This window comes from Armigeres subalbatus, chromosome 3, assembly GCF_024139115.2.
Source record: "Armigeres subalbatus isolate Guangzhou_Male chromosome 3, GZ_Asu_2, whole genome shotgun sequence".
NCBI lineage: Eukaryota > Metazoa > Arthropoda > Insecta > Diptera > Culicidae > Armigeres > Armigeres subalbatus.
In genome coordinates, this window is record NC_085141.1 from 346,833,882 (window position 1) to 346,854,738 (window position 20,857).

Below are 20,857 nucleotides of genomic sequence, written 5' to 3' on the forward strand. Positions count from 1 at the left end.
TTTGTATACACTGTCATAAGCATGGAGGTTTGTTGTGTATAAAAACCCTCCTACGCAACAAGGAAAATCCTGAAAAAAAATAGAATAATTATTCTTGTCAAATAGATCCTATTTCCAATTAAATTATACATGGTTCAGATGATATGGCAACCGTACGACAAATCTGAAGCTCGGTACCGTATGTTGATGCTTCCACCAATTTTGTTTTTCTTGTACAAAAAAGTGTGTTCCAATTAAAATGAAGATAGAAGTCATAAAGCCAAACTATTTTGCCAAAGAAACCATACTGTGGTCTGTATCAGGTATATCGATATTGAAAACATCGAAAAGCTTTACGAGACGCATTTCACACCATTCCTCCCACACTGCCCACCAAACGGTTTTCACTGTCATTAAACATGAGTGAACATCGCCGTCCGAGCCACATCCTCCGGCACCACACAGGCAGTTCCGACGGAAAGTCCTTGGCCCTTGGCCCAGTACTTTCACACAATATCGCACCACCCGGTCGGTGACTGATTGGGGCTGCACGTCGTCGCGTCGGCCGTCACTCAGGCCTGGCGCGGTGACCACGCTTCACCGGATGAGTAAAATTATGAAAAGATGGATGATGCGAGCCCGGGCGGCCATCGCACCAAAACGCGATGCGGGCGCGTGAGAGGTTCCCGGGACCCAGGACGGACGATCGCTACGCGGGGGCGGAAAATGCTGATTGAAAGCACAAAAAATTGCCTCCGACAGCTGTAGGCATTTGTTCTCGGGCGGATTGTTGGAGGTGCAAAGGTAGACCCGGTAATATGTTAAGCGTGTTACTGGAAGGCACTCGGTCGAGTCAGGATGTGACATGAATTGATTTTTATTTATTTTTATTCTTTCGCTGGGCGATGATAGCGCGCTGTTGATAGATGATAGAATAATACGTTCAGGGCTTTTACGTTGCCGTTATCAGATTAAACTTTTTATATTGATTCCGGGGGAGAATTAAGATTGATTGCGTGTCGTGCATCGTCTATCTGACTAAGTGTAGGTGTAGGTCAGTAGTTCAACCGAGGACAGTACTGTTTTTATCGTAATTGCAGCTTGCACATTCAATTACGCGTTCGATCTATGACAGACAGAAACGAATCCATTAATCGTACAACGTTTTATTGCTTCTCGGGTCACAACAGCAAACCTTCGTTGGCTTCCTTATGCAGAATAATCCTAGCACTCAGTGGGACTTGGTACTAGTTTAAAGAGATGAACATTTTAATTAAAAGGAACGATTTTATATCCGAATAGTAATTATTTGCTCCAAAATTAATTGAAGCATTACCAACAATCCTCGTGTTACCGATTTTCCACATCCACGAGAATCATCAATTTTCATTTCCTTCTTCTGACAAGCAAGGGATTTTGGTTGCCTCAGGCTCACCCTCTGATGTGCAAAGAAAAAATCTCATCCCATTCACTCGACTCTTTTTCCGACAGTTTGCTGCACGGAAGTAAAACGAAGCACGAACTCACTTCCTCGAGTTATCCGGTGGAATGCTTGTGGCGTAGCTTTGCCATGGAAAACAGACACTTGAGGCGGATCGGACTATCTTCCAAAATCTATTCAAAAGCTGAGAAATCAATTTAAAATACGTAGCTTTTATTTACTAACTATTGTTGAATGTTTGTGCAATTACGTCAATACCTCCAAAACTCGGATTGAATGTCTGTTCTCTGTGTATCTGAGTAGGAGATGATATGACAAGAAAAAAAGAATGATGACATAGATTATAGATTTCCATCCCATTGATCGAAATTGCTTACATACAGGTACGCAAAGAAGCTTACCCAACATTTTCGACAACGGAAGGAACACACATAAGCTCGATTCTACTTGCTTCAAATAGAATATGAGGAAGAATAAATCTAAAAACAACTTAGTGGAAGCTTTACCCTTTTGCCTTTCTTGTACAACAACGTTGTACAGAAAGGCTATCATTTCACTTCAAAAACGAAATTTCTATAGAATGGTATTATAAACCAATCGACTCAGCTCGATGAATTGAGTGAATGTCTACTATCCGTGTGTATGTGTGTGTGCAAAAAATCTAAAAAATAATCAGCCAACTTTTCTTAGAGTTATTTCAACCGATTTTCTAGCAAAAAAGCTTTAAGGGGCCCAACACAAAAGAGTGACGGACTGCCCGCCAGCACCCAACTACACGCTACAGCCTCCAATTTCCCAAAAACAACACACACTATTGCAACATCTGAGCCGTTGCCTGACCCGGACAGTAGAGGCCCCTTATTATTGGATGACCTGGGTGGTCGACGCGCTGGTAGACCGGAAGTCATGATACCACCGGAAAGATCGGGTCGAACCACTCAGTGGACCAGAAAACACCAAACAAGAAGAGACTGTCCAGATCCCTCGGCGATCGGTTATAGACGGAACATGATCGTTTCCCCCCTGCAAGCAAATTGTTAAGCGCAAGGGGTGCTTTTCCAAGGGAGTCCAGCGCTTCTCGTCAGACGGAAGCTTTGTTTTTCCCCGACGAACGATGTGGGAGTCTAGTCCGAGTTCCAACCTTGGGCTATTAGTCCCAACAGACACAGCGTCCCAGGCCTCTCAGGTGCTTCAACCTGGATTGTACGTCCTACATCTTCATCCTGCTGCTTCTCTCGACCCTATCTCCAAGTTCAGGAATCACCCAAATCTGACAAGATTTACCCCTCCGGATAAATCCGGGGAACGCCATCCCAACACACAACCTGCTTTCTTTCCCCCTGACCACCACAACTCGACTGGCACGTTTGTTTGACAAATACAATGACAATTTCTTCAAAAAAAAACATTCCAAATCTTACCCAAATGCAATCCAAAACTAAGCGGCGTTGAACTTCATTACTAATAAGATTTAAGAACAACCTAATAATGATAAGAAAATTCATGCTAATCCAAATTCAATCCAAATCAAATCCAATGCTAATCCAATCCAAATCTAATTTAAATCCAAACTCAATCCAAATCCAATTCAAATCCAAATCCAAATCCAAACCTAATCCAAGCCAAATCCAATTCAAATTCAATTCAAATTCAATTCAAATTCAATTCAAATTCAATTCAAATTCAATTCAAATTCAATTCAAATTCAATTCAAATTCAATTCAAATTCAATTCAAATTCAATTCAAATTCAATTCAAATTCAATTCAAATTCAATTCAAATTCAATTCAAATTCAATTCAAATTCAATTCAAATTCAATTCAAATTCAATTCAAATTCAATTCAATTCAAATTCAATTCAAATTCAATTCAAATTCAATTCAAATTCAATTCAAATTCAATTCAAATTCAATTCAAATTCAATTCAAATTCAATTCAAATTCAATTCAAATTCAATTCAAATTCAGTTCAAATTCAGTTCAAATTGAATTCAAATTCAATTCAAATTCAATTCAAATTCAGTTCAAATTCAGTTCAGGATTCGTTCAAATTCAGTTCAAATTCAGTTCAGAATTCAGTTCAATTCAATTCAAATTCAATTTCAAATTCAGTTCAAATTCAATTCAAATTCAATTCAAATTCAATTCAAATTCAATTCAAAATTCAATTCGGAATTCGGTTCAAATTCAATTCAAATTCAATTCAAATTCAATTCAAATTCAATTCAAATTCAATTCAAATTCAATTCAAATTCAATTCAAATTCAGTTCAAATTCAATTCAAATTCAGTTCAAATTCAATTCAAATTCAGTTCAAATTCAATTTCAAATTCAATTCAAATTCAATTCAAATTCAATTCAAATTCAATTCAAATTCGAATTCGAAATTCAATTCAAATTCAATTCAAATTCAATTCAGGTTCAGTTCAAATTCAATTCAAATTCAATTTCAAATTCAATTCAAATTCATTCATTCAGTTTCAAATTCAGTTCAATTCAAGATTCAAGTTCAAATTCAGTTCAAATTCAGTTCAATTCAATTCAAATTCAATTCAGAATTCAGTTCAGAATTCAGTTCAAATTCAATTCAAATTCGATTCAAATTCAGTTCAAATTCAGATTCAGATTCAGTTCAAGATTCAGTTCAAATTCAATTCAAATTCAATTCAAATTCAGTTCAAATTCGATTTCAAATTCAGTTCAAATTCAGTTCAATTCAGTTCGATTCGGTTCAAATTCAATTCGAAATTCAGTTCAGGTTCATTCAAATTCAGATTCAAATTCAGTTCAAAATTCAGTTCAAATTCAGTTCCAGTTCAATTCAAATTCAAGTTCAAATTCGTTCAAATTCAGATTCAGTTCAAATTCAGTTCAAATTCAATTCAAATTCAATTCAGATTCAATTCAAATTCAAGTCAAATTCAATTCAAATTCAGTTCAAATTCAATTCAAATTCAGTTCAAATTCAATTCAAATTCAGTTCAAATTCAGTTCAAATTCAGTTTCAAATTCAATTCAAATTCAGTTCAAATTCATTCAAATTCAAATTCAGTTCAGATTCAATTCAATTCAAATTCAATTCAAATTCAGTTCAAATTCAATTCAAATTCAGTTCAAATTCAATTCAGAATTCAATTCAAATTCGAATTCAAATTCAGTTCAAATTCAGTTCAAATTCAATTCAAATTCAATTCAAATTCAATTCAAATTCAATTCAAATTCAATTCAAATTCAATTCAAATTCAGTTCAAATTCAATTCAAATTCAGTTCAAATTCAGTTCAAATTCAGTTCAAATTCAATTCAAATTCAATTCAAATTCAATTCAAATTCAATTCAAATCCAATTCAAATTCAATTCAAATTCAATTCAAATCCAATTCAAATCCAATTCAAATTCAATTCAAATTCAATTCAAATTCAATTTAAATCCAATCCAAATCCAATCCAAATCCAATTCAAATTCAATTCAAATTCAATTCAAATTCAATTTAAATTCAATTCAAATTCAATTCAAATTCAATTCAAATTCAATTCAAATTCAATTCAAATTCAATTCAAATCCAATTCAAATTCAATTCAAATTCAATTCAAATTCAATTCAAATTCAATTCAAATTCAATTCAAATTCAATTCAAATTCAATTCAAATTCAATTCAAATTCAATTCAAACTAACCAAACCAATTCCAAATTCAATTCAATTCAAATTCAAACTAACCAATCAAATTCAATTCAAATTCAATTCAAATTCAATTCAAATTCAATTCAAATTCAATTCAAATTCAATTCAAATTCAATTCAAATTCAATTCAAATTCAATTCAAATTCAATCCAAATCCAATCCAAATCCAATCCAAATCCAATCCAAATCCAATCCAAATCCAATCCAAATCCAATCCAAATCCAATCCAGATCCAAACCTAATCCAAATTCAATTCAAATCCAATCCAAATCCGTACATTTAATCCAACTTTTAGTTTCGCGTACAGTACACCAACCATTTGCCATCAACTAGTATTGCTAGCCAATAACTCCAAACTAATCTTACGCGTAATGAATTCGAACTTCCGAATAGCTTTGTAAAATCCGGCAGCCTTATTAATTTTTCAAATTCCCAGATATCTGCTCCTACAGGTAATCCCGCTATGGCTACTAAGTCAGTACATTCCAAGATAAATTTCTAGATAATATATTTGGCTTTCCGAATAGTTTCGAACAGTACAGCATTGAATATTTCTCCATTTCTCTCAGATTTCGTTATATAATAGCTCGACTGGTAGTCTCAGGTACGTTGCCATGTGGCTTCATGTAATCTAAATTTGTTTTAATCAAAATCAATGCTCCCATGACTTTTCTAGATCGTAAACCATTTTCCGTTGTTCTTCCGTACTCACCTTGTAGTTTCACAAACTACAATACATTTTTTTCGGGCACCTTTCAGACACGCCTTATAGTTTTCTAAACCACAAACCGTTTCCACCGATCTTCCAGACACGCATTGCATTGTTATTTTGCAAACCAGGCGAGGCTTTAATATTCTTCAAACCACAAACCATTTTTACAGCGGTCTTTCAGACGGGCCACCACAAACTTCCGACAACGCGTCATGTGATTTAGCAAACCACAAACCATTTTCCGACGGTCTTCGAGACGCGTCTTGTGATTCAGCAAACCACAAACCATTTTCCGACGGTCTTCGAGACGCGTCTTGTGATTTAGCAAACCACAAACCATTTTCCGATGGTCTTCGAGACGCGTCTTATGATTTAGCAAACCACAAACCATTTTCCGACGGTCTTCGAGACGCGTCTTTTGGTTCAGCAAATCACAAACCATTTTCCGACGGTCTTCCAGACGCGTCTTGTGATTTAGCAAACCACAAACCATTTTCCGACGGTCTTCGACACGCGTCTTGTGATTTAGCAAACCACAAACCATTTTCCGACGGTCTTCGAGACGCGTCTTGTGATTTAGCAAACCACAAACCATTTTCCGACGGTCTTCGAGACGCGTCTTGTGATTTAGCAAACCACAAACCATTTTCCGACGGTCTTCGAGACGCGTCTTGTGGTTTAGCAAACCACAAACCATTTTCCGACGGTCTTCAAGACGCGCCTTGTGATTTAGCAAACCACAAACCATTTTCCGACGGTCTTCGAGACGCGTCTTGTGATTTAGCAAACCACAAACCATTTTCCGACGGTCTTCGAGACGCGTCTTGTGATTTAGCAAACCACAAACCATTTTCCGACGGTCTTCGAGACGCGCCTTGTGATTTTGCAAACTGAAATATATCACTCGTCACAATTTAACCACTTGAATTCAACTCACCTCATGAAATCAGCAACAGGATCCAAAAAATCGACTGGCAGGATCGCCAAAATGTGGGGCCCTAAATTGCCGGAACGAAAATTATGACGGCGACTCCCCGTGGATGCGTGTGCACGCCGTGGAGGTCTGACTGGAAGAGGGCAAAATCATGGCTTGCTGCTCGCCGATTGACACGCTGATGTGTAAATCTATTATAACACGCTGAAGGCATTTTACTCAAACCCCACAGAGATCATGATCTCCATGATCTCCGATTGCAATCGGGTCACACTTGACTACAAGTGGACTATTAAGGTTGGTTCAAACATCCGGCATTATGTGACCATTGGGATTGGGATTGGATACGCAGGAGCAGCGGAGAAAAGTTAAAAAATCACTACTAGTAGCCAACCTGTTGAATGGTGAAAGTGTTGCACCTGAATTACTTTCCATGTTGAACTTCCGTGTACCCACTAGAACTCTTCGAAATTCAACGTTGCTGCAGCCACGATTCCACAGAACAGTTTTTGGGAACAACGAGCCGATAGCAGCATGTATTCGCGCATTTACAGCTGTGAAAGAAGTATTCGAGTTTAATGAACCAACCAGAAGTATTGCAAATCGAATCAAAAGAAGAATGTAATGTCTTAACATGTTAACATGTTTTTATTCATTAAGACTAATTTGTCAGATGGATTATTTTAAATACAAATACAAATACAAACAAAAAAAATACAAATATGGGGTTGTTCGGGAACGGGAACGAAGATCTCCTGTTGTTGGAGTCCGTTAACGAGCTAGTTTCTTCCCAGTTAACGTGGTAAACTTCTATCTACTCTGCGGAATCTTTCGGGCATTATGAGAAATTCTAGGTTTGATCCATGAATTTCCAACCAATTTAAAATATTCGAGAATGCTGACCTTGTACCGCTCAACAACGTTTCGCCCACCTTCTTCAACTGCCCCTCGGTCACTGTAGTCGACGTGACTTCTGCCAGTCGGTCTATACTTTCCACTGTTAAGTGGGAAGTGTCTGCACACTTATTCGGGAAACACCACTTTCCGATTTTGTCACCGTTCATGCTTCGCCCTCGGACATCACCCGGTGGCCAATATGGCGCAACGATGGCACCAACTGGGGGGCATATGACCACCACCTTCGACGACAACCGTTCCCTACTTCACCCAAACAAGGGCGGTTTGCCGCCGTGGCGAACATCCCGCAAACCATCACCAACCCGTTCATAACGAAAGAAACTCCGGGTCTGTTCAAATATTACGTAAAGCAAAAAATGTGATTTTTAAGAACCATCAACCCGATAGTTACAAACTGCAACAATCATAAATACTACCCCCCCCTTCCTAGTAACACAGTTTGCTGTTTGAGATTAAAAAATGCATATTTTAAGCATATAGATTTGTTATGTTTTGGTATAAAAAACGGATTCGGCCGATATGGCTCAATTTCTTAGTGGCAAGCGAAGGTCTTCCCCCGTCCACCTCGATACACCTGATAGTATCATTACCGATCTCTTTTACAGTGATGAACTATTTATTACAAGAAAAATCACTCTAATAAAGCATCGAAAAACAATGACTGGTGTCCCCGAGGTAGCCAACAAACTTGGATAGTTTTTTTTGCATGGCTCGTAGTTTACTCCACCGAGTTCCTGCGGACAATCACTGGTAACACTTCGTCCCTCAGCATCTTTCAGGTCCCACAGATATATACAATTTTGGCTTCAATCTACCATATTCTGCTGCCGAGGTGTCATTCGCCCTCTCCAACAGCAATAGGAATTCCTTCGGTCCCGATGCTTAAAAACCTCCCGCCTTTCGCCAAAATCCGATTTCTAGGGCTGGTCAATCAAATATGGTCTGACCAAACCTTCCCGGATGAGTGGCAAAAAAGTTTGGCATCCCCATTCCTAAGAACGTCATCTTCTCCCGAGATGTTGTCAAGTATCGGCCCATATCGCTGACCTTTTGTGTGTTCGAGGTCATCGAGAGGTTGGTGAACAGGCGGCTGCGTAACAAATGAGAAGCAGAAGCTGCGTGGTTGGCGACATGTAGCCATGGACCAAGCCAATGGAGAAGACCCTTATGTACTGAATAAATGTAATAAATAATAACAGTCCGGGCACATACTTTGCAAACTTGAGAGACGTTTTGCAGGAAGCTTACAACGAGGGCAGACACGGGACAACAAAACCTTAGCATTTTTGGACATCTTCCAAGCCTTCTACAGGACTTGGACCTCCTTCGCCCGTAGCAGTTCAGAGAATGCGGATCACAGGGCGCTCCTTTAAAGTCTTTCCCGGAGGAGACCGGAGTACCCCAGGGTTCCACTCTGGCGGTGACATCAGCATCAGCCGAGTCTGTCTGTACCGAGGCAGGCATCTTGCCATTTACCTATCTCTTTCGTGTACCGTATACCGAGTCTAGGACAATAGGTCGAAAGGACAAACTGCCGAAAGAACATAAGGTCGAAAGGACAAAACGTCGAAAAGGATAGAAAGTCTAAAAGACAAAAGGTCGATTTAAAATAACTCATTCTTCAAACACACGTACTTGTTCAGAAAAAATGTGGGTACCTACATTTTCGCAAGGCAAGCTGGTTTGTATTGCTACAAAGCGCATCTGAAAGAACGCTGGAAAATAGATTGGTTGCGGTTTGGAAAATCACAAGGCACGTCGGGAAGACCACTGGAAAATGGTTTGTAATTTGGAATACCATAGCTAGTTATAACGAAATCTGAGAGATATTTAGAACTTTGTATGCTAAAAAGTTGTTTGGAAGGCAAAATTTATGATCTTGAAGTTTATTTTGGAATTCACTGACTTAGTAGTCACAGCGGAATCACCAGTTGGATCAGATATCCGAAATTCATTCAAGTTTAAAAACGTTGCCATCTTTCACAAAGCTATTAAGACTGGATCACAATAAAGCGTCGCGCGTCGCGCTGAGCCTTGAAGTCATTGTTTTCTACCAAAACACGACGCCGATAAACGTGACGCAATTACGTTGTGTGTTTATTTAACTACAATAATAATCTAAAAAATAATGAGTATAAAATGTATGAATAATCGCATATCAGATATCTTTAAATGAAGTGAGAATTTTATAAACGAGTAAAGTATTCCGAATGAATATAAAAACAGCTTTCACAATTAGTATAAGAATCCAACATTCCTCCATAAGTTTAAGAAATAGAAACATACAGCTGAATTATTAAACAAATCACCTCTGTAATAATATCTAATATAAATTAGGCATAAATTTGAGAATGCCCTCATCATCTTATTCGGGAACGTCTTCCGGAATTCCACCATAAATTTCTCCGGAAATTGATCCAGAAATTTCACCATTTTTTTTTTTTCAAAAATTTCTCCATGAATTCCTCCTGAATGATCTCCCGGAGGAGCTCATGAAAGACTTTCCGGAGGAATTTCTTCAGAACCACCAGGTTAATTTTCCAAGAAAGCCTGAATAAACTTCTTAAAAAAAACCAGAATAATCCACCTAGCGGTGATGGTGCCTTTCTCGTGTATTATAAAATGTAATAAGAAAAGCACATAAGGTAGGTCTAAATTGCACTGTAGGGAAATAGATTCAGTTATTTCCATCAATAAAAAAAATCGATTTTGAAAATTTTTTTCTTCGAGTAAGTCCCAATGAAACTCCAGGAAGAATTCCCGGACTTTAGGTCTGACGATTCTCGAAGGAATTCTCGAAATAACTCTGGAGGAGTTTCCGGAGGAACACTCAGAAAAATTCCCAGTGGAGCTTTCGAAGGTATTTCCGAAGGGATGCTCAGAGGAAGTCCCGGATGAATTCCCAGGCAAATTCCTGGGGAAACTTCTGAAGGAATTTCCAGAGGAATTCCTGGAGGAAGTCCCGGAGGAATTCCTGGTGAAATTCTCGGAAGAAATCCCGGGAGAAGTCCTGAAGGATTTCTTTGATAATTTCGTGGAGGAATTCCTATGGGATATCCATGATGTATTCCTAGAGAAATTATTGGATGCATTCTTGGAGGAATTGCCTTGAAGATGTCATGGAGGGATTTCCAAATGAATTCCAGAATAAAATCTTTATTGATATTCTAGAATAAAGTCATAGAGGAACTCTAGGAGGCTTTCCTGGAAAATAGTTGGAGGAATTCTCTGAGAAATATATGAAGGAATTCCCAGAGGAAATCCTGAAAGGATTTCTGAGAGAATTCCCGGAAAAATACTTGGAAAAATCCATGAGAAATTCTCGGAGGAGATCCCGGGGGACCTCATGGAGGAATATCCAAAGAAAATCGTGGGGAAATTTAGACATAATTCCAGATTGAAACCCTGTAGGAATTTCCCAATAAATTTCTGTAGGAATCTGGGAAGAATTGCCGGGGCAATAATTAGACGAATTACTGGAGTAATTTTTGAAGGAATACATGTAGGAATACCTGGATGAATTCTTAAAGGATGGTCTGGAAGAATTCCTGAAGGTTTTGGTAAGAAATCCCGGAGGAAACCTCGAAGATGCGCCAGGAGGAATTATTTATGGAATGCAAAGTGAAATTCCGAACCGATATCGGTGATTTTCTGGAGACACTTTCAAAGGAATTATTGAAGGAAACCACGTATGAATTCATGGATAAATTATCGAATGCAATCCTGGAGGAAATCCCGGAGATATTTCTGGAGAAATAACCGAAGAAAGTTCTAGAATAATATATTGAAGGAAAGAAAAGAAATATTCAAGGAATTCCCTGATAAATAACCGTATAAATTTTCTGAATGAATTTAAAAGCACCCACAGTGGGCGCCAAATAAACTTCGCATAAGGTGCAGGCACAACGATCAATCAACTCAAACGAAACCGAAAAACTAATTCAAATTTAAGAAACCAATTGATTCAAAACTACTAAAAACTAATGATAAGTCCCTAGACAACACTGGTCAATGCTTCTTCAACACTCGCCTGAATGTATGCTTCTTACAATGCTTAATTCTTTTTGTACAACAGTACAATAGTTTCACTACAAAAACGAGCTTTTTATAGAAGCTTCGGAGGCCCATAGTAGTATATACTAATCGACTCAGCTTGAGGAGCTGAGCAAATGTCTGTCTGTCCGTGTGTATGTGTGTGTGTGCATGCGTGTGCACAAAAGCTACGAAAAACATTAGACATCTTTCAATATAGTAATCCTCAACCGATCTTCTCGCAACAAATTTCATTCGACAGGGAGCAACGCCTAGTTGATCACTATTGAATTTGATAACGATCGATCATTGGGTTTAAAAGTTATAAAGAAAATGGTACATTGAACCATATTAGCACCATATAAGGTTGGTGTCTTGGCCAAATGCGAGACAGGCAGTATCACTACTCGGTGAATTAAGTTGGGTTTTTAATCTACAGTCTCACTATCTTGTTTCTATTGGAAATTCATGTTGTATGCACCGATATGCTGCCGTGCCGGAGATGGCGAATTTACTTGACGATCGTCGTCGATGCTCGATGCGTACCGGTACGCTGCCGTAATCTGAAAAAGTGACATATGCGCCAAATTACAACATACTAGTTTTTCATTTTTCTGTTAAAGAACACGATGAGTACTACTCGTTGATACCATTTTCGTGAAATGGTTAAAACGTCACTTTTTCAGATTACGGCAGTACGATGCTCGTATGTTGTTTTGGAACTCGATGTCGCAGGGATGTGGGAATTTCACTGAGGCGTTTGCTGGTCGAGCGGCCTAAGCCATCAGAAACCGGAATCAATCTTTTCAATTGGTGTTCGCCTTTCCTAAGCTAATAGCCTTTGGCTGATGATAATTGTCTAGCATCTGATGGTAAGGTATCCTAGCCAGATGGATGGAAACCGAGTCTGGTGTCCTTATTTCACCTTTACAGTCCAGTCGAAAGGGATTACAGCGTCCACGTGATGAACTGGTTTCCACTCGGGTCCGAAATACCGTTTGAACCAACCTAACACCTTTGTTTCCTTCAAATAAAATCATTAACCAGTTTTCGCGAGCGGTAATGGCCGCCAGCTTGCCAGCGGGTTAGTCCCTGATTTGACATTTGTGGAGGTCATCTGCACCCACCGGTCGGGTTGTAGGATAAAAGGTCGAAGGTTAAAAGGTCGAAGGACAAAAGGTCGAAGGGTCAAAAGGTCGAAAGGATAAAAGGTCGAAACAATAAAACTGCGTCAAGAGGTCGAAGGACAAAAGGTCGGAAGGACGAAAGGTTTTTCTTTTTTCTTCCTTCTTTCTTATATCTTTTTCCTTTTCTTTTTTACTTCATATGTTTCCTTTTTTTCTTCCTTTCTTCTTTCTTACTTAATTTTTTTCTTTATCCTTCCATATTTCATCTTCTTTATTTCTAATTTTTTTCTTTTTTCCTTTTTTCTTCCTTATTTCCTTCAGCTTTCTTCCTTCTTTCCACCCTTTTTCTTCCTTATTTCTTCTATCTTTTTTCTTTCTTTCTTCCTACCTGCTTTTTTTCTTTCTTCTTTTTTCTTCCTTTTCCTCCTTTCTTCTTTCTTTCTTCCTTATTTCTTCTCTCGTTCTTCGTTCTCCCCCCTTTTTTTCTTTTTGTTTCCTGTTTTTCTTCCTTCTTTTTTTCCTTTTTAACTTTTTCTTTTTTCTCCCGTACTTAAGATTTTCTTCTTTCTTTTTTCTTCCTTTCTTTCTTCTTTCTTTCTTTCTTCGTTCTTCCATTTTCCTGTCTTCTGTTTTTCTTTTTTCTTTATTCCTTCTTTCCACCTTCTTTCTTCTCTCTTCCTTCTCTCTTTCTTCCTTATTTTTCCCTTCTTTCTTTCCTCTTCCTTCTTGTTTCTTGTTTGTCTTCCTACATTCTTTTTTCTTTTCTTCTTTCTTCCTTCTTTCTTCTTTCTTTCTTTCTTCTTCCTTTCTTTCTTCTTTCTTTAATCTTTCTTCCTTCTTTCTTTCTTCCTTCTTCCTTTCTTTCTTCTTCTTCATTTCATATTTCTTCCTTATTTCTCTCTTCTTTGTTCCTTTTTTCTTCCATCTTTCTTCTCTTTTCCTGTTACTTGCTTCCTCCTTCTTCCTTTTGTTTTGCTTCATTGTGTCTTCACTCCTCCTTCTTCCTTCCTTCTTTCTTCCTTCTTCTATTTTAATTTTTTCTTCCTTCTTTCTTTCTTCCTTCTTCCTTCTTTTTTCCTTCTTCCATCTGCCTTCTTTATTTCTTTGTTCTTTTTTCTTTTTCTGTTCTTTTTCTTTCTTACTATATATGTTTCCCCCTTTCTTCTTTCTTCCTTTTCACTCCTTACGTCTCCGTTCCTCACTTTTCACATCACATTTCTCACTTGTCACTTTTTACTTCTTATTTTTACCTTTGGGAAGATCCATTAATCACGTTACGCAAAATTTTCAACACCACCCCCCTCCCCCTTATGTCACACTTTTTGTATAAATCATTTGAATTTTGTATGGAATGTCACACTTCGGACATCCCCCCTCACTCCTCTAAGCGTTACGTAATTTATGGATGCTCCCTTTCCACTTCTAACTTCTCATTTATCTATGTTCACTACTTCCATCTTGCATCTCACTTGTCACTACTCTTTTTGCCTTTTTGTTCTTTCGACCTTCGACCTTATGCCCCTTCGATGTGATTAATGTGGTATATAAGAAGGCTTGAATTCACTTAATCAGCACATTCTTAGGGTCTGTCTCATTTGGAGAATTAAACTTAAAAGTGACAGTTCGAAAATTAAAAAATCACCCCGTTATAAGAATGGCTGGTGCTGCCCAGCAATTCCAATAGGACATCGATGGAAAATGATTCGATATCTGTCAAAAGTTATTTTGCTCTGCGAGCAGGGTTATTCGATAATTATTGAAATGTCACTTTTAAGTTTAATTTCAGTTTAATTATCCAATTGAGACAGACCCTTATATGTCACATTGGTCAGAATGCTCGGAGCGTTGGGTGCAGTTGAATCATAGACTAATCCGCTAAGCAAGTTGGCGGCCATTACCGCTAGCCGAAAACTTGATTGGCCTTTTTATAATTCATTGGATTGTTTTAGCTAAGAACTTGATCTACTTCGTGGCCGTCGCACGACACACGGCGTATAATTGTCAGGGTGGTTTTCTATAACTAATTTACTGTACCATTTCTGGAGGATATACATGAGGATATAGGAGAAGGTTTTACGAATTATTTTTCAGTATTTTTTGGTTGAAACCTATTATTTTTAATGAGGTAAAGACAAGGAAAATATTGCTGTAGATGACATTCTCAAAGAAAAAACGAGGAAACTATAAAGTAGATAAAATAATGATTTGTCTTTTTGAATACCATGGAAGTCTTGAGACAATTGCTATCGCAATTGCACAAGGAACCAATGGATGGAAGCATGGGATTTGCACTCCAACCTCAATGTACACAGTCCGAGAACTCTAGTATTTTGAATGGTCGATAACGAATACGTCCTCACGGTCTATCAAGGATGGGAAGTAATTGATGATGCAATCACTCGCCCACTGCAAGACGAAAACACCTCTGCACTAGCCACGAGTTCATTCCGAATTTAATTTGATTTTTTGGGTTAGGTTCTATGGCAGAAGTTCGTTCGTCTCTAATTTGAATCACGAAACGAACTTTTTCGTTCATTTCGTATTCAAACATTTACCTGCTAGAACGAGTCAAGTTTGTAGATATAGGATAGAAGGTGTCCAAGTAGCACACGCAACATTTTCCGAAAAGCACCTTGTTTCTATTCAGTTTCATTGAAAAACATCAAAGCACGAAAAAGATGTCAAAAACTTTCGAATTGTGATCAATGTTTCATTTACATTGCAATGCAATACGCGTGTGCATTTAGAAACAAACAACTAAAGAATACTGCACTGCATGTTGCATACATGCGGCTTTCAAAATTGAATTATTTTTTGTCTAGGGCTGAAAGTCGAATTATTTGTTTAAATAAAGTTACAGATAAGTTGAGTGTATCTTCATGTTTGATTTAGCATCGTTCAACGTTTTGACAACTCACAATTTATTTCGGTGATGGTGGAATCAAGTAACCGGAAACCCGAGTACAAAACTCCATAATCGTATGGTTTTTACCGTGAGTCAACATGAAGTCCCTTCGAAGAGAATTACTAGCAATCACAAGATCCGTAAATCGAATCCAGTTTTACCCACCCAGTTTTACCGCACCCACGGAGAGCTGCTGTCATTGCATTTCGCTCCGGCCATTTGGGGATCACACAATTTCTGCCATTTCTTCTCTTCCGCTACGTAAGTAGAGATTAATTGCAAATTTGGTTATGTTCAGCATAGATTTACGCACTTTGATTTATTCCTATTCCTAGTTTTGAATTTATTCCTATGAATAACTAGTGGATATTTGTTGATAGTTTGGGCTTATTCTTTACATATAAACATATAAGCCACAGTAATAATTGCTTTTTACTATATTTTTAAGATTATTCTTTATTATAAGATTATAACTTATTTTAACGTTGTCAAATATTCACATTTCATAATAAGAGGCATCAATTAGTAATTGATTTTAATCGACAGTTTACAAAAAGTTCCACTAATTACAGAAGAAAGAAGTGGTTAAAGTTGAAGTGGAGATAAATGGTACAGTATAAACTTTTTATTCCGATCTGTGAGAAGCAAGCAATTACACTAATGTGTGAATGAATCAAGATACCGTCGGAAAATCGATTGTTATGAGTTTGTTCAATATCAAGATTTTTCTTTTCTCGTCCGACATTTATATTCTGAATGATTTCCTTCCATACTCACCAAAGGGAGTCGCTATCTTCACCGAAACCCGTCAAAATTATATTACGACCCCTTCTCCAACCGACATATCGTGCGTCGATCAATCTAAATTCAATCCCTTGAATCAGGACAATATTTATCTTTAAAACTTCTCGGGGCAAACAATTTGCTCTGTTCGGAACCATCAATACTAGTAAGCACGCACACGTTCGTTCGTTCGTTTACGTGCCGTGGTTATGAATGGAACCCGTCCCCAAAAAGGCTGGGGCCCTTTCCAAAGTGTCACTCAACCGAAACGCATAAATCGATGACGATGACGATGGCGGTGGTGGTGGTGCTCCGTTCAAATATGCCTCCGGAAAAGCGGTTCACAGATATAAGAGCATCATACGGATTCCTCCACATGATTGCCCTTCATGGAACCCCCGCCTCCGCTGCCACTGTAATCGGTTGACAACAGTTTATAAACAGAGACGATATCCATACCGGCCAACCGAAGCTTACGGGAAGAGGGAACTCGATTGAGCATATAATATAGGAGAGATGAGCATCATCGTAATAAAATTTTCAGTGGTTTATTGGTGATGAAATATCTCGCTTGAAATCTCGGAAAGTCTTATCGGTAATAGGCACGGTATTACTGAGCCAACCATAAAGCAAGTTTGATCCCGGATTGAGGAGATCTTTTGGTTGGATATTCCACGACTTTTCTCTAATAAACTCTGTAATTTTCAAATTTTCAAGCATAGGTTGGCATCGAAAGCTTCCAATCGACAGCATTGCATTGAGAAGCCGACTATTTACAAGCTAATTGCTTTAAGCACCGCTTTTTGGTAATTGATGAGTTCAACTATTTTTCCTAGAATTGTCACTTTACCTTATCTTCCCACTATATAGGACGTTGATACTTGAGAAGCAAGACTGTGTGAATGATAGATTTACACCCGACCTACATTCGCGCGCGCCATACTCCGCGTATGCAATTTGGAATGGAAGAGTTTGTCTCCCCCCATATGGGTTCGAATCCGTATAGTTTATGATATCGAGTGCCGAAAGGTCACATCGTTTCAAATTTATCACAATCAGAACAAGCGGATAAGATTAATGGCCCAGCTGTGACTTGAATTTCATTTATAATTGCCTGTTTATTTGAGATTTCGATCGTCGTGCTGATCGGTTTTTCCATTACAGCAATCGTGATGGGGATGACTGATGTTTACAACAAACTAATCAATTCGTCGTCATATTTGATATCCAATTAAAATTAATTGATGGAGCAACACTGAAACTGTCGGATTGTTGCTACTGCGGTTAAGCAGATCCGATTTAAATCAAATGCTCAATGTTCTGCAGTGAAATAATGGTAACGGATGGTTATGAAATTATCTTTAAATTAAAATTAATAAATTTGATATGTCATCAAATTCTTTGCAAGATGTTATACTTTTTTCCTATTATACAGCTTGTCTGACGACAACAAAAGGGGATTTTAAACGGACTTTGAAGCGGATGGCCATCAATTTTACCACAGTAAAAAAACAGCAGCCATTGTCGTAACTACAGGAGGTCGAGGAAAGAGGACTGTAGCATCCCCTAGAATTGTTGCTACAAGTTTTTTTTTCATACCGATATCAAAGCAAACACTCATGTACCGCTTAAAGCAAGAAGAAAGCATATTTCTTCGCGGAATGTATTCTTTTCTTATTTGGGAGAAATAGCGAAATGTGGAGAAACCATAGAGATTGAATTATGGCCGTTCAAAATAGACCAAAAAGAAATTGCTGCTTTCTGATAAATGTACTGGGTTGAGTTATTTCTTGCCAATTCACAAATACCTATTTCAAATTTGGAAATATATTTCTCTCACATACATGTGTATGGATTTTGTGAACGATTGACCTACAGAAGCAGAAACTTGATATCGATTCGGAATAATCTTCATTCAAACACGATTAAACTCAATACACTTACAACCACGTGTTCTCGAAATAACCATTTCCCGAAGCGATAAATTTCGCCACATCTGTTTGGACACAGTTAATGTCGAATTTACTACACACTACGTAGGCATCTTCTCTACACTTCTGACAACCCGCTGTTTGTTTTCATCCAATCGTTCGCACTTACTGCTCGTTCACATTCCGATTTTCCCCCGCTGCAGCAGCGTCGGAAAATCTCAAAGCCGCCGTCCATTGCGATCCTACACAGAGGAGGCATCGCGTCAGCGTGTAAACATTTCCAACGAACAGCTGTTCGTTCACCTTCTCCGTAGGTTCACATTCGGGTCTCTGAACAGCGGATGGTGAACCGTATATTGGTTATTAATGAATTTAATCCGCTTTTAACGTGTTTTTGTTTTAAGAAGGTGTTTGTTTGACTGTCTCTCAGTTTCGTAGTCAACTTCAGCGGGCGTGTGTAGACAGTTGTTGGAAAAATATATTATCTGTTATATGTATTATTGCTTTCATCGTGTTGACACCTTTAAATTATTTTCAAAAAATATGTTCATAAGCAATCTGAACAATCTAGTCTTCGTCTCTCTAGTCCAACGTTAAATATCAAACAACCTACCACTATGCCGTCGACATTAGGAGACGCTTTCAGCATACATTGATCTCTTACATTTCACATAGGAGTCGTATTATGAAAGGAATGAATTGAGATCTCCGCCAAATATCATAAATTTGTTTAAGTATTTCTGGAAATTGGCTTGCACTATTTATTTTTAAATAATATAACCTGCAATACAGGCGTCATCTAACGAAATCTAACAAAATGTAGACGTTAATTTTGCATCGTAGAGTTTTCGTGAAATATTGAAGAACAAACGGCCACTGGATCAGTGACGGGAAATGTCATTTCGATGCCATGGGACTAGTTTGTTAATAACTTTTTTCACGAAATATTTACAAAAGTATTCCTTATATAAGCATGTAGCCCTTAAAGGATTCCAAAACTTTGTCCTAATAGGTCATTGCTCTAAATTTGAAATTGGCGGCGAGAGTGCCGAATTAGTGTCAAACGACATTCATTATCATGATATTCACATTGACGATTGCGAAAATTTCATTGTATTGTTCCAAAATACCAATGTTCAACTATTTATCATTAAAAATTGGCAAATAGTTTAGAAATGGTGAACAACCAATCCCGTACATAAATCGCAAGCACAGACTTCAAAATCAAGTAACTTGAGGGTTTGGATCTAATCCTCAGTTCGTACAAGGTTTCACGCAGAGCAGACGCAGGGAAGTGAAGGAAGCAGCACGAAGGTGCTGAAAGCAGTCTCAACGGAAAAAATACTATCGCATCGATGGTAGCCGTCGAAATGGTTGCTGCAGATCATACAACCTCAATGATGGCAGCTATAGCTCTTTGGTCAGCAGCGTCGTGGTCGACCAGCAGCAGTGGCGAGCAGCTTGCATTTGTCGCAACGATGACACCGGTATCAGCGATTCAAACAGAAAGTAAATCATCGAGTGGCCGTCGCCGACAGCAACAATACAAAGTGAAATTTCAGCGCAAGGTTCGGACAAGCGTTTGGTCGATATAAAATATAAGAAACTAGCTGACTCGGCGAACTTTGTCTCACCAAAATTGATCAATTTTGACACAATTTTCCGCATACGCAATTTATCTAGAAAACAAATAGGTTTTTGAGAAATTATTTCTCATTTTTTTTACAGTTTACTATGTATTCAGATTATCAAAATTTGAAATTTCCATACAAAATGTACGAAAAACCATTTCACCAAAGAGATTGGGTGTAGTTTTTCAATTTGTTCAGGTTCATCGTAAATAGAAGAAGAAAACGAATATAAATTATCAAAAATTGGGATGTCTATTCTTGAGTGATGCGCGGTCGTACAAATGCCAATTTTGTTTCATATATATATAGAAGATGATCAAAATTGAAAAATTTCATGCAAATTGTATGTAGAGCCATTTCATCGAAAAGATTGAGCATTGATCTTCAAAGCATTCCAGTTTCATCATAACATTTTTCCTCCTAAATAGAAGAAGGAAACGAATATAAATTAACAAAAGTTGGACTGTCTATTCTTGACTGATGCGCGGTCGTACAAATGCCAACTTTGTTTTATATTATAAAAAAATAAAAATGAATTCCTGTCTGTCTGAACCTTATGGACTCCGAAATTACTGAACCGATCGTCGTGAAAATGTGTATGCAGAGGTTCTATGGACCGGGGAAGGTTCTCAAGATGATTCGAGACCCCTCCCTACTTTGGAAAGGGGGACTCCCATACAAATGAAACAGACATTTCTGCATAACTCGAAAACTAATCAGAGAAAAAATCAATTTAAGGTGAAACTTAGTTCGTCGGGTCTGCTAGTCTTCTTCTTCTATATAC

At 37.9% G+C, this 20,857-nt stretch overlaps 1 protein-coding gene across 12 annotated transcripts in view; it reads left to right on the top strand.

Moving 5' to 3' along the window:
* The window catches only part of LOC134225970 (serine/threonine-protein phosphatase rdgC), a 278,612-nt gene that overhangs the window by 38,074 nt on the left and 219,681 nt on the right, over positions 1-20,857 (top strand). The window lies entirely within an intron of this gene.